Source organism: Pelodiscus sinensis, chromosome 14 (assembly GCF_052426305.1).
Source record: "Pelodiscus sinensis isolate ZL-2025 chromosome 14, ASM5242630v1, whole genome shotgun sequence".
Taxonomy (NCBI): Eukaryota; Metazoa; Chordata; order Testudines; family Trionychidae; genus Pelodiscus; species Pelodiscus sinensis.
Genome location: NC_143065.1, coordinates 367,312 through 390,085, shown reverse-complemented (window position 1 = coordinate 390,085; position 22,774 = coordinate 367,312).

Sequence of the window (22,774 nt, the reverse complement as noted above, 5' to 3'; positions counted from 1 at the left end):
GGTTATAGGGGAGGAAAAGCGATGCCGCGTCCTTGCGGACTGAAGGGCTAAGTTTGTTTTTTCCCTCTTTGCTGGGTTCGGTAGCAAGCGATAAGAAGTCAGTCGTCCCGGTGTCCTCCCGTCTGGGGATGGAACGAAAAGGAGAACAGCGAGCTCGGGAGCTTGGTCGAAGCGAGGCGAGAACCGTCCGGCTGGGAGCGGAGCAGCCATCGCTGTCACGGAGATAAGTGTCGGGTCTGGAAATCTCTCGGCTTACGGCCCGCTCGGTTCTAGGAAGGGAAGTCACGTTTTCTGAGACAGCGAGTCCGAGCGGAGGTTTCCGAGGTGCTGCCTTGGTTGTGGGAGAAAGAGCTCTCCCGTTTGTCAGTGGTGCTGGATTCTCTGGACCACGGTGTCCTTCTCAGCAGACGCTCGGCTCGAGGAGGGAGACGCAAGGTGGTAAGGTTTCTGGCTGCCTCTCGTGTGTTTCTCTCTTGTTGCTCTCTCGTATTGGCCAATGCGTTCTGTCTGTCTGTTTCTGTCTGTGTATCTGTCCTTGCTCTGCTTCTTCCGGGTCCTTCTACGGGACACTTGCAGGCATTCCAGGTGAGCATCTCCACGGGTTAAGGGCTCCGGAGCCAACAGGAATCATGCAGGTAAGCAAGATAGCGCAAGGGAAAGTGGTGGTGCATCAGGGGTGACTGACTCAGTGTTCTTGTAGCGGTCCCGATAGAGAGGGGAGGGAGGGGCAAGGTCTAAAGGATAGAAGTCCCGCAGCCAGAGACCTTAGTGAGTGAGAGCTCACGCTGGGGTTTTTCTTCCGCGCTTGCAGACGAATCGGCGCGGGGCCGTGTCCGGAGAAGAGACCGTCCGAGATGGACTGGAGCTGCCTGGACGTGATTTTTGGGACACAGGAGGGGTTCTCAGCGTTCGGCCTTCCCATGGCTCTGCGTGAGTAGGAGATGGGTGCTTTGAAATCTTCAAGCGTCCTGGCAGTAGGTTTCTTCTGAGGCAGAGAGCTTCCTGCTGGGGCACGGAGCCTGGTGGCTTGGGGACTGGGGAAGGGGCAGTAGTCGGTTTAACAGAGCGTGGATAGAGATTCAAGGCCTCCTTTCTCTCCGTGTTTCTACAGTTGCAGCGGGAGGGGGTGGCTGCGGTGGGTTATAGGGGAGGAAGAGCGATGCCGCGTCCTTGCGGACTGAAGGGCTAAGTTTGTTTTTTCCCTCTTTGCTGGGTTCGGTAGCAAGCGATAAGAAGTCAGTCGTCCCGGTGTCCTCCCGTCTGGGGATGGAACGAAAAGGAGAACAGCGAGCTCGGGAGCTTGGTCGAAGCGAGGCGAGAACCATCCGGCTGGGAGCGGAGCAGCCATCGCTGTCACGGAGATAAGTGTCGGGTCTGGAAATCTCTCGGCTTACGGCCCGCTCGGTTCTAGGAAGGGAAGTCACGTTTTCTGAGACAGCGAGTCCGAGCGGAGGTTTCCGAGGTGCTGCCTTGGTTGTGGAAGAAAGAGGTCTCCCGTTTGTCAGTGGTGCTGGTTTCTCTGGACCACGGTGTCCTTCTCAGCAGACGCTCGGCTCGAGGAGGGAGACGCAAGGTGGTAAGGTTTCTGGCTGCCTCTCGTGTGTTTCTCTCTTGTTGCTCTCTCGTATTGGCCAATACGTTCTGTCTGTCTGTTTCTGTCTGTGTCTCTGTCCTTGCTCTGCTTCTTCCGTGTCCTTCTACGGGACACTTGCAGGCATTCCAGGTGAGCATCTCCACGGGTTAAGGGCTCCGGAGCCAACAGGAATCATGCAGGTACGCAAGATAGCGCAAGGGAAAGTGGTGGTGCATCAGGGGTGACTGACTCAGTGTTCTTGTAGCGGTCCCGATAGAGAGGGGAGGGAGGGGCAAGGTCTAAAGGATAGAAGTCCCGCAGCCAGAGACCTTAGTGAGTGAGAGCTCACGCTGGGGTTTTTCTTCCGCGCTTGCAGACGAATCGGCGCGGGGCCGTGTCCGGAGAAGAGACCGTCCGAGATGGACTGGAGCTGCCTGGACGTGATTTTTGGGACACAGGAGGGGTTCTCAGCGTTCGGCCTTCCCATGGCTCTGCGTGAGTAGGAGATGGGTGCTTTGAAATCTTCAAGCGTCCTGGCAGTAGGTTTCTTCTGAGGCAGAGAGCTTCCTGCTGGGGCACGGAGCCTGGTGGCTTGGGGACTGGGGAAGGGGCAGTAGTCGGTTTAACAGAGCGTGGATAGAGATTCAAGGCCTCCTTTCTCTCCGTGTTTCTACAGTTGCAGCGGGAGGGGGTGGCTGCGGTGGGTTATAGGGGAGGAAGAGCGATGCCGCGTCCTTGCGGACTGAAGGGCTAAGTTTGTTTTTTCCCTCTTTGCTGGGTTCGGTAGCAAGCGATAAGAAGTCAGTCGTCCCGGTGTCCTCCCGTCTGGGGATGGAACGAAAAGGAGAACAGCGAGCTCGGGAGCTTGGTCGAAGCGAGGCGAGAACCATCCGGCTGGGAGCGGAGCAGCCATCGCTGTCACGGAGATAAGTGTCGGGTCTGGAAATCTCTCGGCTTACGGCCCGCTCGGTTCTAGGAAGGGAAGTCACGTTTTCTGAGACAGCGAGTCCGAGCGGAGGTTTCCGAGGTGCTGCCTTGGTTGTGGAAGAAAGAGGTCTCCCGTTTGTCAGTGGTGCTGGTTTCTCTGGACCACGGTGTCCTTCTCAGCAGACGCTCGGCTCGAGGAGGGAGACGCAAGGTGGTAAGGTTTCTGGCTGCCTCTCGTGTGTTTCTCTCTTGTTGCTCTCTCGTATTGGCCAATACGTTCTGTCTGTCTGTTTCTGTCTGTGTCTCTGTCCTTGCTCTGCTTCTTCCGTGTCCTTCTACGGGACACTTGCAGGCATTCCAGGTGAGCATCTCCACGGGTTAAGGGCTCCGGAGCCAACGGGAATCATGCAGGTACGCAAGGTAGAGCAAGGGAAAGTGGTGGTGCATCAGGGGTGACTGACTCGGTGTTCTTGTAGCGGTCCCGATAGAGAGGGGAGGGAGGGGCAAGGTCTAAAGGATAGAAGTCCCGCAGCCAGAGACCTTAGTGAGTGAGAGCTCACGCTGGGGTTTTTCTTCCGCGCTTGCAGACGAATCGGCGCGGGGCCGTGTCCGGAGAAGAGACCGTCCGAGATGGACTGGAGCTGCCTGGACGTGATTTTTGGGACACAGGAGGGGTTCTCAGCGTTCGGCCTTCCCATGGCTCTGCGTGAGTAGGAGATGGGTGCTTTGAAATCTTCAAGCGTCCTGGCAGTAGGTTTCTTCTGAGGCAGAGAGCTTCCTGCTGGGGCACGGAGCTTGGTGGCTTGGGGACTGGGGAAGGGGCAGTAGTCGGTTTAACAGAGCGTGGATAGAGATTCAAGGCCTCCTTTCTCTCCGTGTTTCTACAGTTGCAGCGGGAGGGGGTGGCTGCGGTGGGTTATAGGGGAGGAAGAGCGATGCCGCGTCCTTGCGGACTGAAGGGCTAAGTTTGTTTTTTCCCTCTTTGCTGGGTTCGGTAGCAAGCGATAAGAAGTCAGTCGTCCCGGTGTCCTCCCGTCTGGGGATGGAACGAAAAGGAGAACAGCGAGCTCGGGAGCTTGGTCGAAGCGAGGCGAGAACCATCCGGCTGGGAGCGGAGCAGCCATCGCTGTCACGGAGATAAGTGTCGGGTCTGGAAATCTCTCGGCTTACGGCCCGCTAGGTTCTAGGAAGGGAAGTCACGTTTTCTGAGACAGCGAGTCCGAGCGGAGGTTTCCGAGGTGCTGCCTTGGTTGTGGGAGAAAGAGGTCTCCCGTTTGTCAGTGGTGCTGGTTTCTCTGGACCACGGTGTCCTTCTCAGCAGACGCTCGGCTCGAGGAGGGAGACGCAAGGTGGTAAGGTTTCTGGCTGCCTCTCGTGTGTTTCTCTCTTGTTGCTCTCCCGTATTGGCCAATACGTTCTGTCTGTCTGTTTCTGTCTGTGTCTCTGTCCTTGCTCTGCTTCTTCCGTGTCCTTCTACGGGACACTTGCAGGCATTCCAGGTGAGCATCTCCACGGGTTAAGGGCTCCGGAGCCAACGGGAATCATGCAGGTACGCAAGGTAGAGCAAGGGAAAGTGGTGGTGCATCAGGGGAGAATGACTCGGTGTTCTTGTTGCGGTCACGATAGAGAGGGGAGGGAGGGGCAAGGTCTAAAGGATAGAAGTCCCGCAGCCAGAGACCTTAGTGAGTGAGAGCTCACGCTGGGGTTTTTCTTCCGAGCTTGCAGACGAATCGGCGCGGGGCCGTGTCCGGAGAAGAGACCGTCCGAGATGGACTGGAGCTGCCTGGACGTGATTTTTGGGACACAGGAGGGGTTCTCAGCGTTCGGCCTTCCCATGGCTCTGCGTGAGTAGGAGATGGGTGCTTTGAAATCTTCAAGCGTCCTGGCAGTAGGTTTCTTCTGAGGCAGAGAGCTTCCTGCTGGGGCACGGAGCCTGGTGGCTTGGGGACTGGGGAAGGGGCAGTAGTCGGTTCAACAGAGCGTGGATAGAGATTCAAGGCCTCCTTTCTCTCCGTGTTTCTACAGTTGCAGCGGGAGGGGGTGGCTGCGGTGGGTTATAGGGGAGGAAAAGCGATGCCGCGTCCTTGCGGACTGAAGGGCTAAGTTTGTTTTTTCCCTCTTTGCTGGGTTCGGTAGCAAGCGATAAGAAGTCAGTCGTCCCGGTGTCCTCCCGTCTGGGGATGGAACGAAAAGGAGAACAGCGAGCTCGGGAGCTTGGTCGAAGCGAGGCGAGAACCGTCCGGCTGGGAGCGGAGCAGCCATCGCTGTCACGGAGATAAGTGTCGGGTCTGGAAATCTCTCGGCTTACGGCCCGCTCGGTTCTAGGAAGGGAAGTCACGTTTTCTGAGACAGCGAGTCCGAGCGGAGGTTTCCGAGGTGCTGCCTTGGTTGTGGAAGAAAGAGGTCTCCCGTTTGTCAGTGGTGCTGGTTTCTCTGGACCACGGTGTCCTTCTCAGCAGACGCTCGGCTCGAGGAGGGAGACGCAAGGTGGTAAGGTTTCTGGCTGCCTCTCGTGTGTTTCTCTCTTGTTGCTCTCCCGTATTGGCCAATACGTTCTGTCTGTCTGTTTCTGTCTGTGTCTCTGTCCTTGCTCTGCTTCTTCCGTGTCCTTCTACGGGACACTTGCAGGCATTCCAGGTGAGCATCTCCACGGGTTAAGGGCTCCGGAGCCAACGGGAATCATGCAGGTACGCAAGGTAGAGCAAGGGAAAGTGGTGGTGCATCAGGGGTGACTGACTCAGTGTTCTTGTAGCGGTCCCGATAGAGAGGGGAGGGAGGGGCAAGGTCTAAAGGATAGAAGTCCCGCAGCCAGAGACCTTAGTGAGTGAGAGCTCACGCTGGGGTTTTTCTTCCGCGCTTGCAGACGAATCGGCGCGGGGCCGTGTCCGGAGAAGAGACCGTCCGAGATGGACTGGAGCTGCCTGGACGTGATTTTTGGGACACAGGAGGGGTTCTCAGCGTTCGGCCTTCCCATGGCTCTGCGTGAGTAGGAAATGGGTGCTTTGAAATCTTCAAGCGTCCTGGCAGTAGGTTTCTTCTGAGGCAGAGAGCTTCCTGCTGGGGCACGGAGCCTGGTGGCTTGGGGACTGGGGAAGGGGCAGTAGTCGGTTTAACAGAGTGTGGATAGAGATTCAAGGCCTCCTTTCTCTCCGTGTTTCTACAGTTGCAGCGGGAGGGGGTGGCTGCGGTGGGTTATAGGGGAGGAAGAGCGATGCCGCGTCCTTGCGGACTGAAGGGCTAAGTTTGTTTTTTCCCTCTTTGCTGGGTTCGGTAGCAAGCGATAAGAAGTCAGTCGTCCCGGTGTCCTCCCGTCTGGGGATGGAACGAAAAGGAGAACAGCGAGCTCGGGAGCTTGGTCGAAGCGAGGCGAGAACCATCCGGCTGGGAGCGGAGCAGCCATCGCTGTCACGGAGATAAGTGTCGGGTCTGGAAATCTCTCGGCTTACGGCCCGCTCGGTTCTAGGAAGGGAAGTCACGTTTTCTGAGACAGCGAGTCCGAGCGGAGGTTTCCGAGGTGCTGCCTTGGTTGTGGGAGAAAGAGGTCTCCCGTTTGTCAGTGGTGCTGGTTTCTCTGGACCACGGTGTCCTTCTCAGCAGACGCTCGGCTCGAGGAGGGAGACGCAAGGTGGTAAGGTTTCTGGCTGCCTCTCGTGTGTTTCTCTCTTGTTGCTCTCCCGTATTGGCCAATACGTTCTGTCTGTCTGTTTCTGTCTGTGTCTCTGTCCTTGCTCTGCTTCTTCCGTGTCCTTCTACGGGACACTTGCAGGCATTCCAGGTGAGCATCTCCACGGGTTAAGGGCTCCGGAGCCAACGGGAATCATGCAGGTACGCAAGGTAGAGCAAGGGAAAGTGGTGGTGCATCAGGGGAGAATGACTCGGTGTTCTTGTTGCGGTCACGATAGAGAGGGGAGGGAGGGGCAAGGTCTAAAGGATAGAAGTCCCGCAGCCAGAGACCTTAGTGAGTGAGAGCTCACGCTGGGGTTTTTCTTCCGCGCTTGCAGACGAATCGGCGCGGGGCCGTGTCCGGAGAAGAGACCGTCCGAGATGGACTGGAGCTGCCTGGACGTGATTTTTGGGACACAGGAGGGGTTCTCAGCGTTCGGCCTTCCCATGGCTCTGCGTGAGTAGGAGATGGGTGCTTTGAAATCTTCAAGCGTCCTGGCAGTAGGTTTCTTCTGAGGCAGAGAGCTTCCTGCTGGGGCACGGAGCCTGGTGGCTTGGGGACTGGGGAAGGGGCAGTAGTCGGTTCAACAGAGCGTGGATAGAGATTCAAGGCCTCCTTTCTCTCCGTGTTTCTACAGTTGCAGCGGGAGGGGGTGGCTGCGGTGGGTTATAGGGGAGGAAAAGCGATGCCGCGTCCTTGTGGACTGAAGGGCTAAGTTTGTTTTTTCCCTCTTTGCTGGGTTCGGTAGCAAGCGATAAGAAGTCAGTCGTCCCGGTGTCCTCCCGTCTGGGGATGGAACGAAAAGGAGAACAGCGAGCTCGGGAGCTTGGTCGAAGCGAGGCGAGAACCGTCCGGCTGGGAGCGGAGCAGCCATCGCTGTCACGGAGATAAGTGTCGGGTCTGGAAATCTCTCGGCTTACGGCCCGCTCGGTTCTAGGAAGGGAAGTCACGTTTTCTGAGACAGCGAGTCCGAGCGGAGGTTTCCGAGGTGCTGCCTTGGTTGTGGAAGAAAGAGGTCTCCCGTTTGTCAGTGGTGCTGGTTTCTCTGGACCACGGTGTCCTTCTCAGCAGACGCTCGGCTCGAGGAGGGAGACGCAAGGTGGTAAGGTTTCTGGCTGCCTCTCGTGTGTTTCTCTCTTGTTGCTCTCTCGTATTGGCCAATACGTTCTGTCTGTCTGTTTCTGTCTGTGTCTCTGTCCTTGCTCTGCTTCTTCCGTGTCCTTCCACGGGACACTTGCAGGCATTCCAGGTGAGCATCTCCACGGGTTAAGGGCTCCGGAGCCAACGGGAATCATGCAGGTACGCAAGGTAGAGCAAGGGAAAGTGGTGGTGCATCAGGGGTGACTGACTCGGTGTTCTTGTAGCGGTCCCGATAGAGAGGGGAGGGAGGGGCAAGGTCTAAAGGATAGAAGTCCCGCAGCCAGAGACCTTAGTGAGTGAGAGCTCACGCTGGGGTTTTTCTTCCGCGCTTGCAGACGAATCGGTGCGGGGCCGTGTCCGGAGAAGAAACCGTCCGAGATGGACTGGAGCTGCCTGGACGTGATTTTTGGGACACAGGAGGGGTTCTTAGCGTTCGGCCTTCCCATGGCTCTGCGTGAGTAGGAGATGGGTGCTTTGAAATCTTCAAGCGTCCTGGCAGTAGGTTTCTTCTGAGGCAGAGAGCTTCCTGCTGGGGCACGGAGCCTGGTGGCTTGGGGACTGGGGAAGGGGCAGTAGTCGGTTCAACAGAGCGTGGATAGAGATTCAAGGCCTCCTTTCTCTCCGTGTTTCTACAGTTGCAGCGGGAGGGGGTGGCTGCGGTGGGTTATAGGGGAGGAAAAGCGATGCCGCGTCCTTGCGGACTGAAGGGCTAAGTTTGTTTTTTCCCTCTTTGCTGGGTTCGGTAGCAAGCGATAAGAAGTCAGTCGTCCCGGTGTCCTCCCGTCTGGGGATGGAACGAAAAGGAGAACAGCGAGCTCGGGAGCTTGGTCGAAGCGAGGCGAGAACCGTCCGGCTGGGAGCGGAGCAGCCATCGCTGTCACGGAGATAAGTGTCGGGTCTGGAAATCTCTCGGCTTACGGCCCGCTCGGTTCTAGGAAGGGAAGTCACGTTTTCTGAGACAGCGAGTCCGAGCGGAGGTTTCCGAGGTGCTGCCTTGGTTGTGGGAGAAAGAGGTCTCCCGTTTGTCAGTGGTGCTGGTTTCTCTGGACCACGGTGTCCTTCTCAGCAGACGCTCGGCTCGAGGAGGGAGACGCAAGGTGGTAAGGTTTCTGGCTGCCTCTCGTGTGTTTCTCTCTTGTTGCTCTCCCGTATTGGCCAATACGTTCTGTCTGTCTGTTTCTGTCTGTGTCTCTGTCCTTGCTCTGCTTCTTCCGTGTCCTTCTACGGGACACTTGCAGGCATTCCAGGTGAGCATCTCCACGGGTTAAGGGCTCCGGAGCCAACGGGAATCATGCAGGTACGCAAGGTAGAGCAAGGGAAAGTGGTGGTGCATCAGGGGTGACTGACTCGGTGTTCTTGTAGCGGTCCCGATAGAGAGGGGAGGGAGGGGCAAGGTCTAAAGGATAGAATTCCCGCAGCCAGAGACCTTAGTGAGTGAGAGCTCACGCTGGGGTTTTTCTTCCGCGCTTGCAGACGAATCGGCGCGGGGCCGTGTCCGGAGAAGAAACCGTCCGAGATGGACTGGAGCTGCCTGGACGTGATTTTTGGGACACAGGAGGGGTTCTCAGCGTTCGGCCTTCCCATGGCTCTGCGTGAGTAGGAGATGGGTGCTTTGAAATCTTCAAGCGTCCTGGCAGTAGGTTTCTTCTGAGGCAGAGAGCTTCCTGCTGGGGCACGGAGCCTGGTGGCTTGGGGACTGGGGAAGGGGCAGTAGTCGGTTCAACAGAGCGTGGATAGAGATTCAAGGCCTCCTTTCTCTCCGTGTTTCTACAGTTGCAGCGGGAGGGGGTGGCTGCGGTGGGTTATAGGGGAGGAAAAGCGATGCCGCGTCCTTGCGGACTGAAGGGCTAAGTTTGTTTTTTCCCTCTTTGCTGGGTTCGGTAGCAAGCGATAAGAAGTCAGTCGTCCCGGTGTCCTCCCGTCTGGGGATGGAACGAAAAGGAGAACAGCGAGCTCGGGAGCTTGGTCGAAGCGAGGCGAGAACCGTCCGGCTGGGAGCGGAGCAGCCATCGCTGTCACGGAGATAAGTGTCGGGTCTGGAAATCTCTCGGCTTACGGCCCGCTCGGTTCTAGGAAGGGAAGTCACGTTTTCTGAGACAGCGAGTCCGAGCGGAGGTTTCCGAGGTGCTGCCTTGGTTGTGGGAGAAAGAGCTCTCCCGTTTGTCAGTGGTGCTGGATTCTCTGGACCACGGTGTCCTTCTCAGCAGACGCTCGGCTCGAGGAGGGAGACGCAAGGTGGTAAGGTTTCTGGCTGCCTCTCGTGTGTTTCTCTCTTGTTGCTCTCTCGTATTGGCCAATGCGTTCTGTCTGTCTGTTTCTGTCTGTGTCTCTGTCCTTGCTCTGCTTCTTCCGTGTCCTTCTACGGGACACTTGCAGGCATTCCAGGTGAGCATCTCCACGGGTTAAGGGCTCCGGAGCCAACAGGAATCATGCAGGTACGCAAGATAGCGCAAGGGAAAGTGGTGGTGCATCAGGGGTGACTGACTCAGTGTTCTTGTAGCGGTCCCGATAGAGAGGGGAGGGAGGGGCAAGGTCTAAAGGATAGAAGTCCCGCAGCCAGAGACCTTAGTGAGTGAGAGCTCACGCTGGGGTTTTTCTTCCGCGCTTGCAGACGAATCGGCGCGGGGCCGTGTCCGGAGAAGAGACCGTCCGAGATGGACTGGAGCTGCCTGGACGTGATTTTTGGGACACAGGAGGGGTTCTCAGCGTTCGGCCTTCCCATGGCTCTGCGTGAGTAGGAGATGGGTGCTTTGAAATCTTCAAGCGTCCTGGCAGTAGGTTTCTTCTGAGGCAGAGAGCTTCCTGCTGGGGCACGGAGCCTGGTGGCTTGGGGACTGGGGAAGGGGCAGTAGTCGGTTCAACAGAGCGTGGATAGAGATTCAAGGCCTCCTTTCTCTCCGTGTTTCTACAGTTGCAGCGGGAGGGGGTGGCTGCGGTGGGTTATAGGGGAGGAAAAGCGATGCCGCGTCCTTGCGGACTGAAGGGCTAAGTTTGTTTTTTCCCTCTTTGCTGGGTTCGGTAGCAAGCGATAAGAAGTCAGTCGTCCCGGTGTCCTCCCGTCTGGGGATGGAACGAAAAGGAGAACAGCGAGCTCGGGAGCTTGGTCGAAGCGAGGCGAGAACCGTCCGGCTGGGAGCGGAGCAGCCATCGCTGTCACGGAGATAAGTGTCGGGTCTGGAAATCTCTCGGCTTACGGCCCGCTCGGTTCTAGGAAGGGAAGTCACGTTTTCTGAGACAGCGAGTCCGAGCGGAGGTTTCCGAGGTGCTGCCTTGGTTATGGAAGAAAGAGGTCTCCCGTTTGTCAGTGGTGCTGGTTTCTCTGGACCACGGTGTCCTTCTCAGCAGACGCTCGGCTCGAGGAGGGAGACGCAAGGTGGTAAGGTTTCTGGCTGCCTCTCGTGTGTTTCTCTCTTGTTGCTCTCTCGTATTGGCCAATACGTTCTGTCTGTCTGTTTCTGTCTGTGTCTCTGTCCTTGCTCTGCTTCTTCCGTGTCCTTCTACGGGACACTTGCAGGCATTCCAGGTGAGCATCTCCACGGGTTAAGGGCTCCGGAGCCAACGGGAATCATGCAGGTACGCAAGGTAGAGCAAGGGAAAGTGGTGGTGCATCAGGGGTGACTGACTCGGTGTTCTTGTAGCGGTCCCGATAGAGAGGGGAGGGAGGGGCAAGGTCTAAAGGATAGAAGTCCCGCAGCCAGAGACCTTAGTGAGTGAGAGCTCACGCTGGGGTTTTTCTTCCGCGCTTGCAGACGAATCGGCGCGGGGCCGTGTCCGGAGAAGAAACCGTCCGAGATGGACTGGAGCTGCCTGGACGTGATTTTTGGGACACAGGAGGGGTTCTCAGCGTTCGGCCTTCCCATGGCTCTGCGTGAGTAGGAGATGGGTGCTTTGAAATCTTCAAGCGTCCTGGCAGTAGGTTTCTTCTGAGGCAGAGAGCTTCCTGCTGGGGCACGGAGCCTGGTGGCTTGGGGACTGGGGAAGGGGCAGTAGTCGGTTCAACAGAGCGTGGATAGAGATTCAAGGCCTCCTTTCTCTCCGTGTTTCTACAGTTGCAGCGGGAGGGGGTGGCTGCGGTGGGTTATAGGGGAGGAAAAGCGATGCCGCGTCCTTGCGGACTGAAGGGCTAAGTTTGTTTTTTCCCTCTTTGCTGGGTTCGGTAGCAAGCGATAAGAAGTCAGTCGTCCCGGTGTCCTCCCGTCTGGGGATGGAACGAAAAGGAGAACAGCGAGCTCGGGAGCTTGGTCGAAGCGAGGCGAGAACCGTCCGGCTGGGAGCGGAGCAGCCATCGCTGTCACGGAGATAAGTGTCGGGTCTGGAAATCTCTCGGCTTACGGCCCACTCGGTTCTAGGAAGGGAAGTCACGTTTTCTGAGACAGCGAGTCCGAGCGGAGGTTTCCGAGGTGCTGCCTTGGTTGTGGGAGAAAGAGCTCTCCCGTTTGTCAGTGGTGCTGGATTCTCTGGACCACGGTGTCCTTCTCAGCAGACGCTCGGCTCGAGGAGGGAGACGCAAGGTGGTAAGGTTTCTGGCTGCCTCTCGTGTGTTTCTCTCTTGTTGCTCTCTCGTATTGGCCAATGCGTTCTGTCTGTCTGTTTCTGTCTGTGTCTCTGTCCTTGCTCTGCTTCTTCCGTGTCCTTCTACGGGACACTTGCAGGCATTCCAGGTGAGCATCTCCACGGGTTAAGGGCTCCGGAGCCAACAGGAATCATGCAGGTACGCAAGATAGCGCAAGGGAAAGTGGTGGTGCATCAGGGGTGACTGACTCAGTGTTCTTGTAGCGGTCCCGATAGAGAGGGGAGGGAGGGGCAAGGTCTAAAGGATAGAAGTCCCGCAGCCAGAGACCTTAGTGAGTGAGAGCTCACGCTGGGGTTTTTCTTCCGCGCTTGCAGACGAATCGGCGCGGGGCCGTGTCCGGAGAAGAGACCGTCCGAGATGGACTGGAGCTGCCTGGACGTGATTTTTGGGACACAGGAGGGGTTCTCAGCGTTCGGCCTTCCCATGGCTCTGCGTGAGTAGGAGATGGGTGCTTTGAAATCTTCAAGCGTCCTGGCAGTAGGTTTCTTCTGAGGCAGAGAGCTTCCTGCTGGGGCACGGAGCCTGGTGGCTTGGGGACTGGGGAAGGGGCAGTAGTCGGTTCAACAGAGCGTGGATAGAGATTCAAGGCCTCCTTTCTCTCCGTGTTTCTACAGTTGCAGCGGGAGGGGGTGGCTGCGGTGGGTTATAGGGGAGGAAAAGCGATGCCGCGTCCTTGCGGACTGAAGGGCTAAGTTTGTTTTTTCCCTCTTTGCTGGGTTCGGTAGCAAGCGATAAGAAGTCAGTCGTCCCGGTGTCCTCCCGTCTGGGGATGGAACGAAAAGGAGAACAGCGAGCTCGGGAGCTTGGTCGAAGCGAGGCGAGAACCGTCCGGCTGGGAGCGGAGCAGCCATCGCTGTCACGGAGATAAGTGTCGGGTCTGGAAATCTCTCGGCTTACGGCCCGCTCGGTTCTAGGAAGGGAAGTCACGTTTTCTGAGACAGCGAGTCCGAGCGGAGGTTTCCGAGGTGCTGCCTTGGTTATGGAAGAAAGAGGTCTCCCGTTTGTCAGTGGTGCTGGTTTCTCTGGACCACGGTGTCCTTCTCAGCAGACGCTCGGCTCGAGGAGGGAGACGCAAGGTGGTAAGGTTTCTGGCTGCCTCTCGTGTGTTTCTCTCTTGTTGCTCTCTCGTATTGGCCAATACGTTCTGTCTGTCTGTTTCTGTCTGTGTCTCTGTCCTTGCTCTGCTTCTTCCGTGTCCTTCTACGGGACACTTGCAGGCATTCCAGGTGAGCATCTCCACGGGTTAAGGGCTCCGGAGCCAACGGGAATCATGCAGGTACGCAAGGTAGAGCAAGGGAAAGTGGTGGTGCATCAGGGGTGACTGACTCGGTGTTCTTGTAGCGGTCCCGATAGAGAGGGGAGGGAGGGGCAAGGTCTAAAGGATAGAAGTCCCGCAGCCAGAGACCTTAGTGAGTGAGAGCTCACGCTGGGGTTTTTCTTCCGCGCTTGCAGACGAATCGGTGCGGGGCCGTGTCCGGAGAAGAAACCGTCCGAGATGGACTGGAGCTGCCTGGACGTGATTTTTGGGACACAGGAGGGGTTCTTAGCGTTCGGCCTTCCCATGGCTCTGCGTGAGTAGGAGATGGGTGCTTTGAAATCTTCAAGCGTCCTGGCAGTAGGTTTCTTCTGAGGCAGAGAGCTTCCTGCTGGGGCACGGAGCCTGGTGGCTTGGGGACTGGGGAAGGGGCAGTAGTCGGTTCAACAGAGCGTGGATAGAGATTCAAGGCCTCCTTTCTCTCCGTGTTTCTACAGTTGCAGCGGGAGGGGGTGGCTGCGGTGGGTTATAGGGGAGGAAAAGCGATGCCGCATCCTTGCGGACTGAAGGGCTAAGTTTGTTTTTTCCCTCTTTGCTGGGTTCGGTAGCAAGCGATAAGAAGTCAGTCGTCCCGGTGTCCTCCCGTCTGGGGATGGAACGAAAAGGAGAACAGCGAGCTCGGGAGCTTGGTCGAAGCGAGGCGAGAACCGTCCGTCTGGGAGCGGAGCAGTCATCGCTGTCACGGAGATAAGTGTCGGGTCTGGAAATCTCTCGGCTTACGGCCCGCTCGGTTCTAGGAAGGGAAGTCACGTTTTCTGAGACAGCGAGTCCGAGCGGAGGTTTCCGAGGTGCTGCCTTGGTTGTGGGAGAAAGAGGTCTCCCGTTTGTCAGTGGTGCTGGTTTCTCTGGACCACGGTGTCCTTCTCAGCAGACGCTCGGCTCGAGGAGGGAGACGCAAGGTGGTAAGGTTTCTGGCTGCCTCTCGTGTGTTTCTCTCTTGTTGCTCTCCCGTATTGGCCAATACGTTCTGTCTGTCTGTTTCTGTCTGTGTCTCTGTCCTTGCTCTGCTTCTTCCGTGTCCTTCTACGGGACACTTGCAGGCATTCCAGGTGAGCATCTCCATGGGTTAAGGGCTCCGGAGCCAACGGGAATCATGCAGGTACGCAAGGTAGAGCAAGGGAAAGTGGTGGTGCATCAGGGGTGAGTGACTCAGTGTTCTTGTAGCGGTCCCCATAGAGAGGGGAGGGAGGGGCAAGGTCTAAAGGATAGAAGTCCCGCAGCCAGAGACCTTAGTGAGTGAGAGCTCACGCTGGGGTTTTTCTTCCGCGCTTGCAGACGAATCGGCGCGGGGCCGTGTCCGGAGAAGAGACCGTCCGAGATGGACTGGAGCTGCCTGGACGTGATTTTTGGGACACAGGAGGGGTTCTCAGCGTTCGGCCTTCCCATGGCTCTGCGTGAGTAGGAGATGGGTGCTTTGAAATCTTCAAGCGTCCTGGCAGTAGGTTTCTTCTGAGGCAGAGAGCTTCCTGCTGGGGCACGGAGCCTGGTGGCTTGGGGACTGGGGAAGGGGCAGTAGTCGGTTTAACAGAGCGTGGATAGAGATTCAAGGCCTCCTTTCTCTCCGTGTTTCTACAGTTGCAGCGGGAGGGGGTGGCTGCGGTGGGTTATAGGGGAGGAAGAGCGATGCCGCGTCCTTGCGGACTGAAGGGCTAAGTTTGTTTTTTCCCTCTTTGCTGGGTTCGGTAGCAAGCGATAAGAAGTCAGTCGTCCCGGTGTCCTCCCGTCTGGGGATGGAACGAAAAGGAGAACAGCGAGCTCGGGAGCTTGGTCGAAGCGAGGCGAGAACCGTCCGTCTGGGAGCGGAGCAGCCATCGCTGTCACGGAGATAAGTGTCGGGTCTGGAAATCTCTCGGCTTACGGCCCGCTCGGTTCTAGGAAGGGAAGTCACGTTTTCTGAGACAGCGAGTCCGAGCGGAGGTTTCCGAGGTGCTGCCTTGGTTGTGGGAGAAAGAGGTCTCCCGTTTGTCAGTGGTGCTGGTTTCTCTGGACCACGGTGTCCTTCTCAGCAGACGCTCGGCTCGAGGAGGGAGACGCAAGGTGGTAAGGTTTCTGGCTGCCTCTCGTGTGTTTCTCTCTTGTTGCTCTCCCGTATTGGCCAATACGTTCTGTCTGTCTGTTTCTGTCTGTGTCTCTGTCCTTGCTCTGCTTCTTCCGTGTCCTTCTACGGGACACTTGCAGGCATTCCAGGTGAGCATCTCCACGGGTTAAGGGCTCCGGAGCCAACGGGAATCATGCAGGTACGCAAGGTAGAGCAAGGGAAAGTGGTGGTGCATCAGGGGTGACTGACTCGGTGTTCTTGTAGCGGTCCCGATAGAGAGGGGAGGGAGGGGCAAGGTCTAAAGGATAGAAGTCCCGCAGCCAGAGACCTTAGTGAGTGAGAGCTCACGCTGGGGTTTTTCTTCCGCGCTTGCAGACAAATCGGCGCGGGGCCGTGTCCGGAGAAGAAACCGTCCGAGATGGACTGGAGCTGCCTGGACGTGATTTTTGGGACACAGGAGGGGTTCTCAGCGTTCGGCCTTCCCATGGCTCTGCGTGAGTAGGAGATGGGTGCTTTGAAATCTTCAAGCGTCCTGGCAGTAGGTTTCTTCTGAGGCAGAGAGCTTCCTGCTGGGGCACGGAGCCTGGTGGCTTGGGGACTGGGGAAGGGGCAGTAGTCGGTTCAACAGAGCGTGGATAGAGATTCAAGGCCTCCTTTCTCTCCGTGTTTCTACAGTTGCAGCGGGAGGGGGTGGCTGCGGTGGCTTATAGGGGAGGAAAAGCGATGCCGCGTCCTTGCGGACTGAAGGGCTAAGTTTGTTTTTTCCCTCTTTGCTGGGTTCGGTAGCAAGCGATAAGAAGTCAGTCGTCCCGGTGTCCTCCCGTCTGGGGATGGAACGAAAAGGAGAACAGCGAGCTCGGGAGCTTGGTCGAAGCGAGGCGAGAACCGTCCGGCTGGGAGCGGAGCAGCCATCGCTGTCACGGAGATAAGTGTCGGGTCTGGAAATCTCTCGGCTTACGGCCCGCTCGGTTCTAGGAAGGGAAGTCACGTTTTCTGAGACAGCGAGTCCGAGCGGAGGTTTCCGAGGTGCTGCCTTGGTTGTGGGAGAAAGAGGTCTCCCGTTTGTCAGTGGTGCTGGATTCTCTGGACCACCGTGTCCTTCTCAGCAGACGCTCGGCTCGAGGAGGGAGACGCAAGGTGGTAAGGTTTCTGGCTGCCTCTCGTGTGTTTCTCTCTTGTTGCTCTCTCGTATTGGCCAATGCGTTCTGTCTGTCTGTTTCTGTCTGTGTCTCTGTCCTTGCTCTGCTTCTTCCGTGTCCTTCTACGGGACACTTGCAGGCATTCCAGGTGAGCATCTCCACGGGTTAAGGGCTCCGGAGCCAACAGGAATCATGCAGGTACGCAAGATAGCGCAAGGGAAAGTGGTGGTGCATCAGGGGTGACTGACTCAGTGTTCTTGTAGCGGTCCCGATAGAGAGGGGAGGGAGGGGCAAGGTCTAAAGGATAGAAGTCCCGCAGCCAGAGACCTTAGTGAGTGAGAGCTCACGCTGGGGTTTTTCTTCCGCGCTTGCAGACGAATCGGCGCGGGGCCGTGTCCGGAGAAGAGACCGTCCGAGATGGACTGGAGCTGCCTGGACGTGATTTTTGGGACACAGGAGGGGTTCTCAGCGTTCGGCCTTCCCATGGCTCTGCGTGAGTAGGAGATGGGTGCTTTGAAATCTTCAAGCGTCCTGGCAGTAGGTTTCTTCTGAGGCAGAGAGCTTCCTGCTGGGGCACGGAGCCTGGTGGCTTGGGGACTGGGGAAGGGGCAGTAGTCGGTTTAACAGAGCGTGGATAGAGATTCAAGGCCTCCTTTCTCTCCGTGTTTCTACAGTTGCAGCGGGAGGGGGTGGCTGCGGTGGGTTATAGGGGAGGAAGAGCGATGCCGCGTCCTTGCGGACTGAAGGGCTAAGTTTGTTTTTTCCCTCTTTGCTGGGTTCGGTAGCAAGCGATAAGAAGTCAGTCGTCCCGGTGTCCTCCCGTCTGGGGATGGAACGAAAAGGAGAACAGCGAGCTCGGGAGCTTGGTCGAAGCGAGGCGAGAACCGTCCGGCTGGGAGCGGAGCAGCCATCGCTGTCACGGAGATAAGTGTCGGGTCTGGAAATCTCTCGGCTTACGGCCCGCTCGGTTCTAGGAAGGGAAGTCACGTTTTCTGAGACAGCGAGTCCGAGCGGAGGTTTCCGAGGTGCTGCCTTGGTTGTGGGAGAAAGAGGTCTCCCGTTTGTCAGTGGTGCTGGTTTCTCTGGACCACGGTGTCCTTCTCAGCAGACGCTCGGCTCGAGGAGGGAGACGCAAGGTGGTAAGGTTTCTGGCTGCCTCTCGTGTGTTTCTCTCTTGTTGCTCTCTCGTATTGGCCAATACGTTCTGTCTGTCTGTTTCTGTCTGTGTCTCTGTCCTTGCTCTGCTTCTTCCGTGTCCTTCTACGGGACACTTGCAGGCATTCCAGGTGAGCATCTCCACGGGTTAAGGGCTCCGGAGCCAACGGGAATCATGCAGGTACGCAAGGTAGAGCAAGGGAAAGTGGTGGTGCATCAGGGGTGACTGACTCGGTGTTCTTGTAGCGGTCCCGATAGAGAGGGGAGGGAGGGGCAAGGTCTAAAGGATAGAAGTCCCGCAGCCAGAGACCTTAGTGAGTGAGAGCTCACGCTGGGGTTTTTCTTCCGCGCTTGCAGACGAATCGGCGCGGGGCCGTGTCCGGAGAAGAAACCGTCCGAGATGGACTGGAGCTGCCTGGACGTGATTTTTGGGACACAGGAGGGGTTCTCAGCGTTCGGCCTTCCCATGGCTCTGCGTGAGTAGGAGATGGGTGCTTTGAAATCTTCAAGCGTCCTGGCAGTAGGTTTCTTCTGAGGCAGAGAGCTTCCTGCTGGGGCACGGAGCCTGGTGGCTTGGGGACTGGGGAAGGGGCAGTAGTCGGTTTAACAGAGCGTGGATAGAGATTCAAGGCCTCCTTTCTCTCCGTGTTTCTACAGTTGCAGCGGGAGGGGGTGGCTGCGGTGGGTTATAGGGGAGGAAAAGCGATGCCGCGTCCTTGCGGACTGAAGGGCTAAGTTTGTTTTTTCCCTCTTTGCTGGGTTCGGTAGCAAGCGATAAGAAGTCAGTCGTCCCGGTGTCCTCCCGTCTGGGGATGGAACGAAAAGGAGAACAGCGAGCTCGGGAGCTTGGTCGAAGCGAGGCGAGAACCGTCCGGCTGGGAGCGGAGCAGCCATCGCTGTCACGGAGATAAGTGTCGGGTCTGGAAATCTCTCGGCTTACGGCCCGCTCGGTTCTAGGAAGGGAAGTCACGTTTTCTGAGACAGCGAGTCCGAGCGGAGGTTTCCGAGGTGCTGCCTTGGTTGTGGGAGAAAGAGGTCTCCCGTTTGTCAGTGGTGCTGGTTTCTCTGGACCACGGTGTCCTTCTCAGCAGACGCTCGGCTCGAGGAGGGAGACGCAAGGTGGTAAGGTTTCTGGCTGCCTCTCGTGTGTTTCTCTCTTGTTGCTCTCCCGTATTGGCCAATACGTTCTGTCTGTCTGTTTCTGTCTGTGTCTCTGTCCTTGCTCTGCTTCTTCCGTGTCCTTCTACGGGACACTTGCAGGCATTCCAGGTGAGCATCTCCACGGGTTAAGGGCTCCGGAGCCAACAGGAATCATGCAGGTACGCAAGATAGCGCAAGGGAAAGTGGTGGTGCATCAGGGATGACTGACTCAGTGTTCTTGTAGCGGTCCCGATAGAGAGGGGAGGGAGGGGCAAGGTCTAAAGGATAGAAGTCCCGCAGCCAGAGACCTTAGTGAGTGAGAGCTCACGCTGGGGTTTTTCTTCCGCGCTTGCAGACGAATCGGCGCGGGGCCGTGTCCGGAGAAGAGACCGTCCGAGATGGACTGGAGCTGCCTGGACGTGATTTTTGGGACACAGGAGGGGTTCTCAGCGTTCGGCCTTCCCATGGCTCTGCGTGAGTAGGAGATGGGTGCTTTGAAATCTTCAAGCGTCCTGGCAGTAGGTTTCTTCTGAGGCAGAGAGCTTCCTGCTGGGGCACGGAGCCTGGTGGCTTGGGGACTGGGGAAGGGGCAGTAGTCGGTTTAACAGAGCGTGGATAGAGATTCAAGGCCTCCTTTCTCTCCGTGTTTCTACAGTTGCAGCGGGAGGGGGTGGCTGCGGTGGGTTATAGGGGAGGAAGAGCGATGCCGCGTCCTTGCGGACTGAAGGGCTAAGTTTGTTTTTTCCCTCTTTGCTGGGTTCGGTAGCAAGCGATAAGAAGTCAGTCGTCCCGGTGTCCTCCCATCTGGGGATGGAACGAAAAGGAGAACAGCGAGCTCGGGAGCTTGGTCGAAGCGAGGCGAGAACCGTCCGGCTGGGAGCGGAGCAGCCATCGCTGTCACGGAGATAAGTGTCGGGTCTGGAAATCTCTCGGCTTACGGCCCGCTCGGTTCTAGGAAGGGAAGTCACGTTTTCTGAGACAGCGAGTCCGAGCGGAGGTTTCCGAGGTGCTGCCTTGGTTGTGGAAGAAAGAGGTCTCCCGTTTGTCAGTGGTGCTGGTTTCTCTGGACCACGGTGTCCTTCTCAGCAGACGCTCGGCTCGAGGAGGGAGACGCAAGGTGGTAAGGTTTCTGGCTGCCTCTCGTGTGTTTCTCTCTTGTTGCTCTCCCGTATTGGCCAATACGTTCTGTCTGTCTGTTTCTGTCTGTGTCTCTGTCCTTGCTCTGCTTCTTCCGTGTCCTTCTACGGGACACTTGCAGGCATTCCAGGTGAGCATCTCCACGGGTTAAGGGCTCCGGAGCCAACGGGAATCATGCAGGTACGCAAGGTAGAGCAAGGGAAAGTGGTGGTGCATCAGGGGTGACTGACTCGGTGTTCTTGTAGCGGTCCCGATAGAGAGGGGAGGGAGGGGCAAGGTCTAAAGGATAGAAGTCCCGCAGCCAGAGACCTTAGTGAGTGAGAGCTCACGCTGGGGTTTTTCTTCCGCGCTTGCAGACGAATCGGCGCGGGGCCGTGTCCGGAGAAGAAACCGTCCGAGATGGACTGGAGCTGCCTGGACGTGATTTTTGGGACACAGGAGGGGTTCTCAGCGTTCGGCCTTCCCATGGCTCTGCGTGAGTAGGAGATGGGTGCTTTGAAATCTTCAAGCGTCCTGGCAGTAGGTTTCTTCTGAGGCAGAGAGCTTCCTGCTGGGGCACGGAGCCTGGTGGCTTGGGGACTGGGGAAGGGGCAGTAGTCGGTTTAACAGAGCGTGGATAGAGATTCAAGGCCTCCTTTCTCTCCGTGTTTCTACAGTTGCAGCGGGAGGGGGTGGCTGCGGTGGGTTATAGGGGAGGAAAAGCGATGCCGCGTCCTTGCGGACTGAAGGGCTAAGTTTGTTTTTTCCCTCTTTGCTGGGTTCGGTAGCAAGCGATAAGAAGTCAGTCGTCCCGGTGTCCTCCCGTCTGGGGATGGAACGAAAAGGAGAACAGCGAGCTCGGGAGCTTGGTCGAAGCGAGGCGAGAACCGTCCGGCTGGGAGCGGAGCAGCCATCGCTGTCACGGAGATAAGTGTCGGGTCTGGAAATCTCTCGGCTTACGGCCCGCTCGGTTCTAGGAAGGGAAGTCACGTTTTCTGAGACAGCGAGTCCGAGCGGAGGTTTCCGAGGTGCTGCCTTGGTTGTGGGAGAAAGAGGTCTCCCGTTTGTCAGTGGTGCTGGTTTCTCTGGACCACGGTGTCCTTCTCAGCAGACGCTCGGCTCGAGGAGGGAGACGCAAGGTGGTAAGGTTTCTGGCTGCCTCTCGTGTGTTTCTCTCTTGTTGCTCTCCCGTATTGGCCAATACGTTCTGTCTGTCTGTTTCTGTCTGTGTCTCTGTCCTTGCTCTGCTTCTTCCGTGTCCTTCTACGGGACACTTGCAGGCATTCCAGGTGAGCATCTCCACGGGTTAAGGGCTCCGGAGCCAACGGGAATCATGCAGGTACGCAAGGTAGAGCAAGGGAAAGTGGTGGTGCATCAGGGGAGAATGACTCGGTGTTCTTGTTGCGGTCCCGATAGAGAGGGGAGGGAGGGGCAAGGTCTAAAGGATAGAAGTCCCGCAGCCAGAGACCTTAGTGAGTGAGAGCTCACGCTGGGGTTTTTCTTCCGCGCTTGCAGACGAATCGGCGCGGGGCCGTGTCCGGAGAAGAGACCGTCCGAGATGGACTGGAGCTGCCTGGACGTGATTTTTGGGACACAGGAGGGGTTCTCAGCGTTCGGCCTTCCCATGGCTCTGCGTGAGTAGGAGATGGGTGCTTTGAAATCTTCAAGCGTCCTGGCAGTAGGTTTCTTCTGAGGCAGAGAGCTTCCTGCTGGGGCACGGAGCCTGGTGGCTTGGGGACTGGGGAAGGGGCAGTAGTCGGTTCAACAGAGCGTGGATAGAGATTCAAGGCCTCCTTTCTCTCCGTGTTTCTACAGTTGCAGCGGGAGGGGGTGGCTGCGGTGGGTTATAGGGGAGGAAAAGCGATGCCGCGTCCTTGCGGACTGAAGGGCTAAGTTTGTTTTTTCCCTCTTTGCTGGGTTCGGTAGCAAGCGATAAGAAGTCAGTCGTCCCGGTGTCCTCCCGTCTGGGGATGGAACGAAAAGGAGAACAGCGAGCTCGGGAGCTTGGTCGAAGCGAGGCGAGAACCGTCCGTCTGGGAGCGGAGCAGCCATCGCTGTCACGGAGATAAGTGTCGGGTCTGGAAATCTCTCGGCTTACGGCCCGCTCGGTTCTAGGAAGGGAAGTCACGTTTTCTGAGACAGCGAGTCCGAGCGGAGGTTTCCGAGGTGCTGCCTTGGTTGTGGAAGAAAGAGGTCTCCCGTTTGTCAGTGGTGCTGGTTTCTCTGGACCACGGTGTCCTTCTCAGCAGACGCTCGGCTCGAGGAGGGAGACGCAAGGTGGTAAGGTTTCTGGCTGCCTCTCGTGTGTTTCTCTCTTGTTGCTCTCTCGTATTGGCCAATACGTTCTGTCTGTCTGTTTCTGTCTGTGTCTCTGTCCTTGCTCTGCTTCTTCCGTGTCCTTCTACGGGACACTTGCAGGCATTCCAGGTGAGCATCTCCACGGGTTAAGGGCTCCGGAGCCAACGGGAATCATGCAGGTACGCAAGGTAGAGCAAGGGAAAGTGGTGGTGCATCAGGGGTGACTGACTCGGTGTTCTTGTAGCGGTCCCGATAGAGAGGGGAGGGAGGGGCAAGGTCTAAAGGATAGAAGTCCCGCAGCCAGAGACCTTAGTGAGTGAGAGCTCACGCTGGGGTTTTTCTTCCGCGCTTGCAGACGAATCGGTGCGGGGCCGTGTCCGGAGAAGAAACCGTCCGAGATGGACTGGAGCTGCCTGGACGTGATTTTTGGGACACAGGAGGGGTTCTCAGCGTTCGGCCTTCCCATGGCTCTGCGTGAGTAGGAGATGGGTGCTTTGAAATCTTCAAGCGTCCTGGCAGTAGGTTTCTTCTGAGGCAGAGAGCTTCCTGCTGGGGCACGGAGCCTGGTGGCTTGGGGACTGGGGAAGGGGCAGTAGTCGGTTTAACAGAGCGTGGATAGAGATTCAAGGCCTCCTTTCTCTCCGTGTTTCTACAGTTGCAGCGGGAGGGGGTGGCTGCGGTGGGTTATAGGGGAGG